Source organism: Tursiops truncatus, chromosome X, assembly GCF_011762595.2.
Source record: "Tursiops truncatus isolate mTurTru1 chromosome X, mTurTru1.mat.Y, whole genome shotgun sequence".
Lineage (NCBI taxonomy): Eukaryota > Metazoa > Chordata > Mammalia > Artiodactyla > Delphinidae > Tursiops > Tursiops truncatus.
The window spans coordinates 114,650,554-114,660,772 of NC_047055.1; the positions used below are offsets into that span (position 1 = coordinate 114,650,554).

Here is a 10,219-nt window from a genome sequence, read left to right on the forward strand (position 1 = left end):
ACCTAGGCTTCCTGACAAGTTCCAGCACCCACAGAATAGGAGAACGTGGCTGTGTATTTATTTACGCACGAAAAGGAGCCAGAACGATTTTTCCCATATAAATATTTCTCTAACTTCTAAAACGAAATGATGCGTCACACTAGGAGTACTGTTTAATTATTACTGCTGTTGTTTCAATGTTCGACATCCTGTGGAAAGACCACCAGAAGCCTGGGTTCTACTCGCAGTTCTGTGCCCTTGGGCAAGTCACTGAACGTTCCCAGGATTCAAGTTCCCCATCTTTACAAATCAGGGTTTGGCCTTCCTGCTGTCTGACAAGAGTCCTGTCTGCTCTGTTTATGCCTCTGCTTTCTACCAGTCACCGAAATTAAATGAGGTTGCATCATCCCCCCAAGAAAGACTCTGTATTCAAGCTATGGCAGGATGCACTGGGGGAAAGACCCTGGCCTCTGGGATGGAACGATGGTGATTCAGCACAGCAGCAGTGGATCCAGAACGAGGGACTGAAATCTTTGGGCCTCTGTAAGTGCGGATCCTAGAGGCTTCACAGAATGGTTCGTAGGATCCAGGGAGATGACAAAGTCCTTGACATGTCCCTGCTTACTAAATATTAGTTCCCCTTCCTGCGGTGGGAACAGAAGAAGATGAAGAAGCCAGGATTGGGGTCCAAGTTCAAAAGACGAAAAGTCTGGAGCTCTCCAACTTCCTGTTTTCTTTATTTTCCCGTCTTCATGGTGCGTCAAGTGTAAACAAAAATGAGGCTACTAGAGATCACTCTTGGTGGGGGGGGGGGGGGGGAGGGTATCTTACAGTCTGGAAACTGAAAAGAAAGCTGCCTACAACCAGGGAGCCTGTGACCTCTCTGACAGGTCGGATGTCCCCGGTCTCTGATACCGGTTGACTTGGGCAGCATTCAGTGTAATGACTTAGAGATCCTAATTCTGAGTCACTGTCAGAGCTGCAGTACTATACGTTCTCCTTGGAAACGGTTTATAATTTTCCTGTTTATCTTTGGGTCATTCTGCTGCCATGTTCTACACCATGCACTTCCTCCAGAATGCAAGCACGTAGCCATCTGTCACAGCTCGGCTACTGTTTTCAGAAAATTCCTTTAGGCATCTAGCAGAGTCACTGGATTCTACTACTGAAGAGACCTCGGAAATTATGGCGTTCTGTGTTTTTTCAAACCACAGTGCGTGACCCTTTAGTGGATTGTGAAATCCGTTCAGCAGATCAAGACGAGCATTTTTTAAACAATGAAATAGAAGAGAGTAGAATAGAAAATACCACAGTGCACCTCATGTAGTACTGTTTCGTGACGCTCTCGGTTCTGTCACGTATGTGTGCATTTGTATGTGTGCATGCCGGGAGTGATGTAAACATGTATTTCTTGCTCTGGGCAGCAGTCAACACACTGAAAGCTACTGCTTCGGCCACCCCTCGCAGGTACTGAGGAGGAAATCAAGGTTCAAAGATATGACCCAAGATCACAGAGTTGATTTTTGGCAGAGGCAAAAACAAAGCTTAGGTCTCCTGACCCCGGGTCCATGCGCACTTCCCTTGGCAACGTTCAGCCTGACCGCTGCGCCCTTCGTCTCTCTCAGTGCTTATTTGCTATCTGTCACGTCTATCAGGTTGTCCTTCCGAAAACAAAACCCGAAACTCACAACACACGCTTTTCACCTGTCATCTAAGAAACTAGCCATTTTCATTTTGGGACGCCAGAAACGCTTCGGCCCGGGGAGCAAAGAACAAGCTTCCCGGGGCTGCTGATGCTCCCGGTCAGCAGACCACACATGGACTAGACCACTGGTTTATAGACACTGAGGCAACAGGGTAGGTATTAGATTGAACGATATTAAATTAGTGATAGTCAACTGTTTTGCTCTACAAAAACCATCTCAATAGCGCGGTCTAATAATTAGATCAACCCCAAGGTTAGCTTTACCAGGGGGGCCGTGATGTTCTCAGACAGTGGTAAGGCGCCTGCTTTCCAGCAAACCTGGGCTGAAAATGACCAGTCCGTCACCAAGTCATGACACCTTGGTGCCAGGTTTCAAGACTTGCGTGCCTGAGCTTAAATCAGAGTGGGAGCCTGGCTCCACCCTTGCCTCATCAGCCCCACACCCCTTAAAGAGACACTGGCAGTTTTACATGTTTGTTTGCAAACAAGTTAACGTATAGAAAAGATAATACCCATCAGAAATAAGGAATTTGATCTTTCAGGAGAGCCAGATGAATCGCCAAGGAATACTTCAAAGATTCAGAAAAGGGTGAATTGTCACAAAGCTATTTTCATTATTTGCAGAGAACCAGGCGAGGCTGGTTACAGGGAGGGCACGAGTATCAGCTTTCGGTATTCTTGGTTCCTTGAAAGCAGGAAGATGGAGAGGAAGGAAGGCACTCTACCCACAAAGATGAATGTAGTGTTCTAAAGTCCCTGCATTCCTGCTCAAACTGCAGATGTGCTGCTATGAACACAGGTACCTTTGACATTCCGGGGCAGAACGTGGAGCTGGAGTGGGAGAGGCAGATCAGAAAAAGCATGTGACGATCACCTCTCTATTCGGGAGACACTGCATACAGCCAGTGGAGGTAAGAGGGAAGGGTTCTTTCCGTTTCCGTTATGGTGCACAGAGACTCTCTGGTCCTCTTGGACAGATGCCCTTGGCTTGGTTAAATCGTGAAGCGGTAAGGTAATTAGCACGTGACACCCAGTTACACATGCTAATAAGTCTCTTCTCCTACGTAGAGGTTAGTCTCTTAAAATTTACTTAGAGATCATCAGCAAGGATGGAAATTTTAAAAATACTTACAAAAGGTCCCACATACCACCTCCAGTGCACTGCACTTAGAATTACTTACTTGCTAATTAGTATCTTCATAGGTAGAGAAGTGACGCCCTTTATTGGGCCAACAAAGAAGGAATAAATATATGAGCCTGCAAGCCAAAAGGAATTCTTTTCCAAGGACCTTTCCACTCCCAAAGCCAAGACGTTTATAATGAGCTGGGTGCTCTCAATAGAAGACACACATAGTTAACACATGATATACTGAATCTGGAGTCAGAAAAGACGTGTTGTCTTTTGGCTCAGCCTGAGTCTAGCCGAGCCTGCAGCAATACTGAAGGAGGCCCACTCTTCACGGACAATGGCTCTTTCTCCATCTGCCCGGGGAGGACAGGCTCAGAGAATGGTTCCCCAGGACGGGCATTGAGGCAAAGGTTCAGGAGGTGATACTAAGAAGCTACCAGTAGGGGGAGGAGGGAAGCGAGAAAGGGAAGGGAAGGAAGCCAATAGAGGGTGTACGTATGAGCATGTTATCATGGTGGGTAACTGGGGCTGGATCCCCTTGGGGGACCCCTTAGAGGCGAGGGAGTTGGGATATTGATCTACCACTTCCTATCAATCATTGGTTGAAGGCTGCCTAGGTGCCAGAACAGTCTTTCCCTGGTACTTCTAGAAAAGCAGGCTCCTTAGTCAGAGAAGGAATGCAGGTCGTGGGAGCTGTAAGTCAGGCTGCTGTGCACTAAACTAATAGGGGTGAGGGAATATGGACAGAGCACTAATAGTCTTGGGGGTTTTAGGAATGTGACCCTTAGAGAACAAGCATTTGCATTTCAGACTTGGGATGTCTTGATTGCTCACCTGGCTAATTTTTAAAGTTCTCCAGTGCCAAAGTAGCTTAAAATGGATTTGTTGTCAAAAATCCCCCAAGAGTGGCCGTGAAAAACCCCTGGTCAGGCAACTCTGGATCCTGGTTGGAACATTAGCTGGGAGGGCCATGGCCTGGAGGCCTGGATGAGGGGAGGCTGCCTTCTGTAGAGGCATGGACTAGGGGCCCTGGCTATGCCCAGGGTCCTGCCTCCTGTGTGGCATTGAGCAGGTCACTGGACCTCCTACAGTCTCTTTCCAGCTCTGGAGTTTTAGGCATGATATGGTAGCCCAGGTTCCTCTTGCATATTTGCTGCCCCAGACCTGGAATCAGCCCTTTCCCCAAGAAGTCCTGGCTCTTCTCGGAGGGAACAGGCTTTAGAGACCACATTCCGCACGCCAGGGGTATTCATCGTGGCTGGGTTGTCATTGACTCTAAGCTTCTTCAATAGACAAGACAAGAAAATAGGTGAATTTTAGAAGGTGAAGATAAATCATGTGTTGAAACCGCTATTTCCAATTCAAATCTAAGATTACGGGTTTCAATTTAACTTTCTTGATTTTATAATTGATCTCTTTTCTCTTAGGCTGAAAATCTTGATTCTTAACGACAGTGGCATAATTTCTTACTTGAGTAGTCTCAAAATGAGTGCAATAAGACAACTGAATTCAGTTTTAGATACCTTTTTGTTTTGCTTTTTGTCTTTGGGATATTTTCTACTAGAGATGGACAGTAAGAAGTACTCGGTTTAAAAGTCACACGAAATGATTGAAGGTGTTGAATCCAATAATTGTTAAGGTTCTGTATATTCCTTTGGGTGCATGAAATGAGAGAAACGAGAGGCTCCTGACTGCCCCATTCAGGTGGATGTAGTTCGTAAATTACTAAAAAAAAAAAAAAAAAATCCGTCTACAGCTTCTGCATTTTTAATTTACAGCTTACTTGAGAAAAACACACAAGCCTTCTTGCCCTTCACGCTCATCTGCCCCGTGTGTTGCCATATTTAGAAAACTAGGAGTTCCTTCCCTCCCCTCCTTGCCTCTGGGATGCTCTGCCCCTGGCCCTCGGAGGGGCTGGACTGGCTTTGTTGAGCACCAGCACAGAGAAGCCCACGTGGTGATGAGGAGAGCCTTGGCTCTCCAGAAGACTTGAAAGCTCAAGCCTGGAGGTCTTGACATTTAGCCCAGAGATCAAACACATATGTTGGTAACTGCAGGGAAGAGGAACATGAACTAGCCATTTTCGAATCCAGAGCCTCTGATGGAAACTCCATAAGCAATGGCAGAATCTACGGAAGGCCGTGGGCCCATCAGAAGCTGAGTAGCCTGTCTAGGGAATCTCTCTAAGGATGTGGGTGAGTGGACCACACACAGGGATCAGACTACTTCACCTATGAATGTCTGTAAATGAGCCCAAATACCAAGACACTAGGCTGTACCATATGAAATGGATATTTTTGTAGGTCAAAATGGTTAGAAATATTGTTGATTTCATATGGTTCAACTGTATAGCTCTTAAATAAGCAAATGAGAATCCAAGAACTCAGCAATCTTTCAAGAGAGATAAATGACCCCCTACTTCTCCCTCCCAGGTTTAAGGCATTTGTCATGTTTCTCTTCTCAGGTTGATTTGCTAAGGAGGCAGCTAGAGTGAGAGGAAAAGAGAGAAAAAAGCTATAGCAGGCAGCTGGTTCTAGAGGGTCGCATTAGAGGACAAGGGACTTGGGCCCCAGCGCTGGCTGGCACAGTTCAGAGGCTCACCAGATCTTGACCCCAGTCCCGCCGAGTGTACCGGAGTCCCTGTCTAATCACATTTGGGTCTGGGAAATGGAATGTGTAACCTCTTATTAAGTTCAAGGTACATACTGTGCAGATGTACTTTAAAGAGAAGGAGATGCCATCGGTGCCCTCAGGAATTTCTAACCTGGTAGCCACATTAGACAGGTTAGATGATGAGCCCAGTGGGACCAAGTGTGCCCCCTGCGAACGGTACAGAGTGCCATACAGGTCCAAGAGAAACGCTCTCTGGTTCGGGAAGGGGTACAGGGAAGAGGTAGTCTTGAAGTGGAGTCAGAGTTGATGGATACAATCAGCAGGGAGGTTGGAAAACGCTGGAAGAGAACCGTATGAAATTTCCATTTTGAGGTAAGAAACGTCTGACTATTGGCGATTTCCTATGAGGCAACCCAATATGAAGGTTGGAAAGAGTGTCAGTGCAGGTCCCAGGAGGAGTTTACCGCCGCCGGACCAGGGATTGTGTGAAGCACAGGGGGCAGGTTAGGGGCCGCCAAGAAGGAAGACAACACTACTTAGTGAGCATGAGGTGCATGGACCAGACACCGAGATAGGCTCTGGGTAATAGCATTTGGTTCCCACAGTAAAGCCAGGAAACACATTTGATTATCTCTAATTTGCTGAATAGGCATAGAGAGGTTAAGAACTTGCCCAAGGCCCCAAAGATTATAAATGGGAGAGCCAGAACTCCAAGTGAGTACAGCTGAGTCCGAAGCCCCACACCCCTTTCTGCCTTCTACCCGGCTTTCTAACCCACACCACTGCCCCACACAGGAGCAGATATCTGTGTGGGAAGGCCACGGTCATCCTGGAAAGGAAGACTGAAGTCATTCAGTGGAGAGCCCTGCTGGCTGGGTTGAGGAACCTGCTATATAACGGGGAGTGTCGTAGGTGCCCCAAAGCAGAGCTCAAGACAAGCTGTTTGTTTAAGGATAGAGGTGGGCTTCCTTGTTTATATTTTGCATCTTCCACCTAAGCAACGGGTCTAGAATATGGACCTGTATGTTATGGGAGCTCAAGTATTTTGGTTGCATGGATGTGATTCAACTCCATAAATGGTTCAAGCTATACATCTTTGTGGCCCTTTCTCTCTCCTTTAATCTACCTTCTTTCTTTTCCCGATCTCTTTCCTCCCAGATCAATTCTACTCAATGCCCAGCTCAAGTTGTACCTTCTCCATGCATCTATTCAAGATTCATGGACCCCAGGGCCCAATAGGTTCATTCATTTATTGAGCAATGAGTGATTAAGGACTTGCCATGTGCCAGGCACTGTGCCAGGCACTGCCAGTGGTGGACATGACAGACACAGTCCTTGCCCTCATGGAGGTCACATCCAGGAAGGAGGAAGGCCAGGAAGTGAAAAACTGACTGATAAGGAAGGATGTAATCAGGTAACAATAGGCACTCTGATGAAATAAAGCAGGGGGGTGAGAGAGAGCAAGGCTACTGGGAGGCATGGCATGCAGTAAATGACAGCAGATGACCAGGAAGGCCTGAGATTCTCAACTAGGCATCAGAGATACCAAAGTAAGGGAGAGAGAGAGGGTGCCTGTCCATATGGCGCTGACCTCTAGAGGAATGAGCTCTTCCTCTAGCTGAGTGTGGCAGTCTGGCCTAGCTAGTTACCAGTCATTTCCTCTTTTTCGGCACACAGCTGGACTACATTTCCCAGCCTCCCTTACAGTTGGGTGTAGCCATGTGTTGAGGTCTAGCAGTGGCACGTGAGCAGAAGTGATCTGCACCACTTCCAGCATAGCTCATAAAAATCTCCCACATGTTTTCCTTCATGTTCTTGAGAGCTTAGAAGCCATATACTGAAGATGGTAGTTTCACAAGATAAAAAAGAGCCTGGATCCTTGAACTCCGGCTAGGAGAGCAGCTACCCACCAGTGACGAAAAACCCATTTTGGACATTATGCAAGTGAAGAATACACCTGAATTTTATTAAGCCAGCGAAATATTGGGGGTTATTTGTTCTGACAGCTCACATTACACTAATTCACTGAAGTCACTGTGTCATTGCCCTGGCTATTCATTTGACCCATTCTCAGCCTAGGACATGGTCTTACCATATTACTGTTTACCTCTGTACTCTTAGTTCACTTTTTCTTTCTGTAGGTCGCACCCCTTCAACTCAGATGGCAACAGTGCAGTCAGAGGCCTGCCCTTCCAAGGTGAGCGCTTTGGTATCTTGTCTGCTCGTTAAAGCGGGATTCCGCTCTCGCTGCTGCATCACGCCAATGGATGCTTTTGTGGCCCTTTGAGTCATTTGTACTTTTAGGGAAGGGAATGAGCGACGCTTTCTCTTTTAGTGAGCTTAGAAGACACGTGTTCCAGACTACCACAAATACAATCCTTCCCCAAATTATGATCATTTCCGAATTGGTGGGGCCTGGGTCAGTATGACAGTACTGCTTATACAGTTGTAGCTGCTTATTTCCCTGTCAGACTGTTGGCTTTTTCAGGACAAAGAGTACTTCTTGTCTATATCTCAGCACGAGGCACAGTCAGGCACATAGTAGGTGCTCAGTAAATGCTTGCTGAAGGAACGAATAGGGTTATTTAATGTTGTTAAACACACTGATGTGCTATGGACAGAATCTGCACAAGTTTTTGTTCTTCAGGAAGCATCTTTAAAGCCCCCCCCCCCCCCCCCCCCCCGTCAATTTACAGTCAGCATTAACAAAAGCTTTTCCTTGAAAACCAAATGCATAGAAGTCAGGCTGAATTCCGAGTCGCTCCGGGGCGTCCACAGAAATGAGGATTGTGCGGGAGGGCACACTAAGTAGGACTCTGCTTTCCTGCTGCTTTGCTAAGTGCTGGCTTTTCCCCACCTTTGTTCTTTCTTCCCAAACTCTACCTCCAAATTATCTCTGGGAGTCTCCAGGCAGAGTCATTCTTTATCCTGACACACGCCTCCCTAAGTCACCTACCCAGTGAAAGCTGCAAGCACCCACTTAGCCAAAATACTGGGCTCGATTTCTCTCCAAGGCCAGTACCCAGGCAATGCACGCGCAGCTGGGTACTGGCCTTGGAGAGAAAGGCGGTGCCTTCTCAGCGCCCTCAGAGCAAGTCGCCCAGCCCCACACAGGCTCTCGCCTTCACACTGCCCTCCTGCTCCGGATAGCAACTTGTCTTTGAGTGTCACAAAGCAGAGCTTCACTGGTCAGAGACACCAAGGCCAGACTGATACGGCAAAAGAGCAAGATCAGGAAAAGAACAGGCTATCCTGTATAACCTCGAAGAGTAAAGAAGTTCTTTCATTGTTGTTTTTCTTTTACAGCCTCAGACCCATGCAGCAGTACGAATTGAGGTTAAAACACAGATGCCACTAACCTGCACACCAAATGGCATGAGTCAGTGACACCAGCTCCGAGACCTGTTTTGAGCCCAAGCAACCGTCCAAGCCACACGTAGGTCACCTTGCTTTGATCTAACAACAGGTCAACCTCAGAAAGAGGCATTTCTGACAGAATTTCACCCACTGAAGAAACAGCTGGCTAGTCCGTTTCTCTTCCCAGTAATAAATGAGAAGCATTTATTACTTCATTACACTTACCCAACCCATAGACCACCTTCTAAACTGGCTGTTTCCCGAAAGCTGCCAGCGAATTCAATCAAAGGTATAGATTCAGTCCTGTGGCGTAGACATGGGACAGACCCCTTTTAGTGGGCTGTCATGGGGCCCCCTTCTGTCATTTCTGCAGGGAATTAGGTATTAGGGCAAGGATGTTCACATGAAGAGGTGAATGAAGAGAGTGGAGAGAAGGCAGGTAGTACTTAAACAAAACGTGGCGATCTCCTTTTAGTTAAGAATGAGGTTCAGCCAGTGTTCTCTTTTCTTAAAACAAATTTTCTTTAAAGGCTGTCCAAGCAATAGCTTCGGTGAGCACATTTATTTACCTTCTATCCACGCGTAAAGGTTTGTTCTTTCCAGAACAATAGCCACCTGGGACAAGTGACATGCAGAGGTGTCCAGATTCCCATCTCTCTCACCACTGTGTCAGCTTACCAGTGTGCCCTCCCAGGTCTTCTTCAGATATTGGCTACTGGCTAAAGCCCATTCCAGAAATACCAGTGTCCTGTGTGGTAGCGTTTTCTGCAAACCCACAGAAGGCAGGCTCTACTGGGACTTTCCAGGCAAACTGCCTTTTCAGGGGTAGCAGACTCCAGAAGTTCCCTCCTCCTGGGGTGCATTGAAGCCAGTGGCCCGGAGCAGGCCGTTTAGGGTCTGAACTGTAGGACTGTCAGGGCCTTTCTAGTAACAAGTATGGACTTGAGCTTTTGTATTTATTTGGATAGACCCCAAAAGGCTCATCTCAACAATTAAGAAAATCCTAGTTGAATATTTACTTGTTAGCTAGGACTCCCAGACCGTTAGGCCCTCCCTTCGCCTCCTGCTTCCCTGGACCGCACGTCTCCATCACGCTCTTACTCCACTTCCTTTCTCTGTCCCCTTCACACTCCTTTCCCTTTTGTCCTGGGCGAGGGCCTGGGTCTCTAACAGACCAAGACTAGCCTGCCCTTTTTGGATATGTTACATTTTTCAGCCTGTAAAGAAAGTCCTGGTGGTGGTGTTTTTTTGTTGTTGTTTTTCTTCCATTTGGTGTACAGGGCCAAAGTAATAGCTATTATGGCCATGACAAGAATGAAATCATTTGAGTACTGAGAAAAATCAAACCAAGAAAGGAATGACTTGTCATTCTCTGATCTTCACTCTTTATCCATTAACACCACACACACACACACACACCAACGATGCTCACGCAA

General features: G+C 47.0%; 1 protein-coding gene and 1 long non-coding RNA gene across 7 annotated transcripts in view; one reads left to right on the forward strand and one right to left on the reverse strand.

Annotated features, from left to right (window-relative positions):
• LOC109548394 (uncharacterized) overlaps nt 1–10,219 on the forward strand; it is a 111,857-nt gene that overhangs the window by 71,018 nt on the left and 30,620 nt on the right. For all 4 annotated transcript variants that reach the window (XR_012329228.1, XR_002174473.3, XR_002174474.3 and 1 more), the window contains exons 4-6: nt 2,464–2,595; nt 7,568–7,623; nt 8,733–8,862. This is a non-coding gene — a long non-coding RNA (uncharacterized lncRNA). The remainder of the gene's footprint in view (nt 1–2,463; nt 2,596–7,567; nt 7,624–8,732; nt 8,863–10,219) is intronic.
• NHS (NHS actin remodeling regulator) overlaps nt 1–10,219 on the reverse strand; it is a 349,773-nt gene that overhangs the window by 69,914 nt on the left and 269,640 nt on the right. The gene's annotated exons all lie outside the window — the stretch shown is intronic.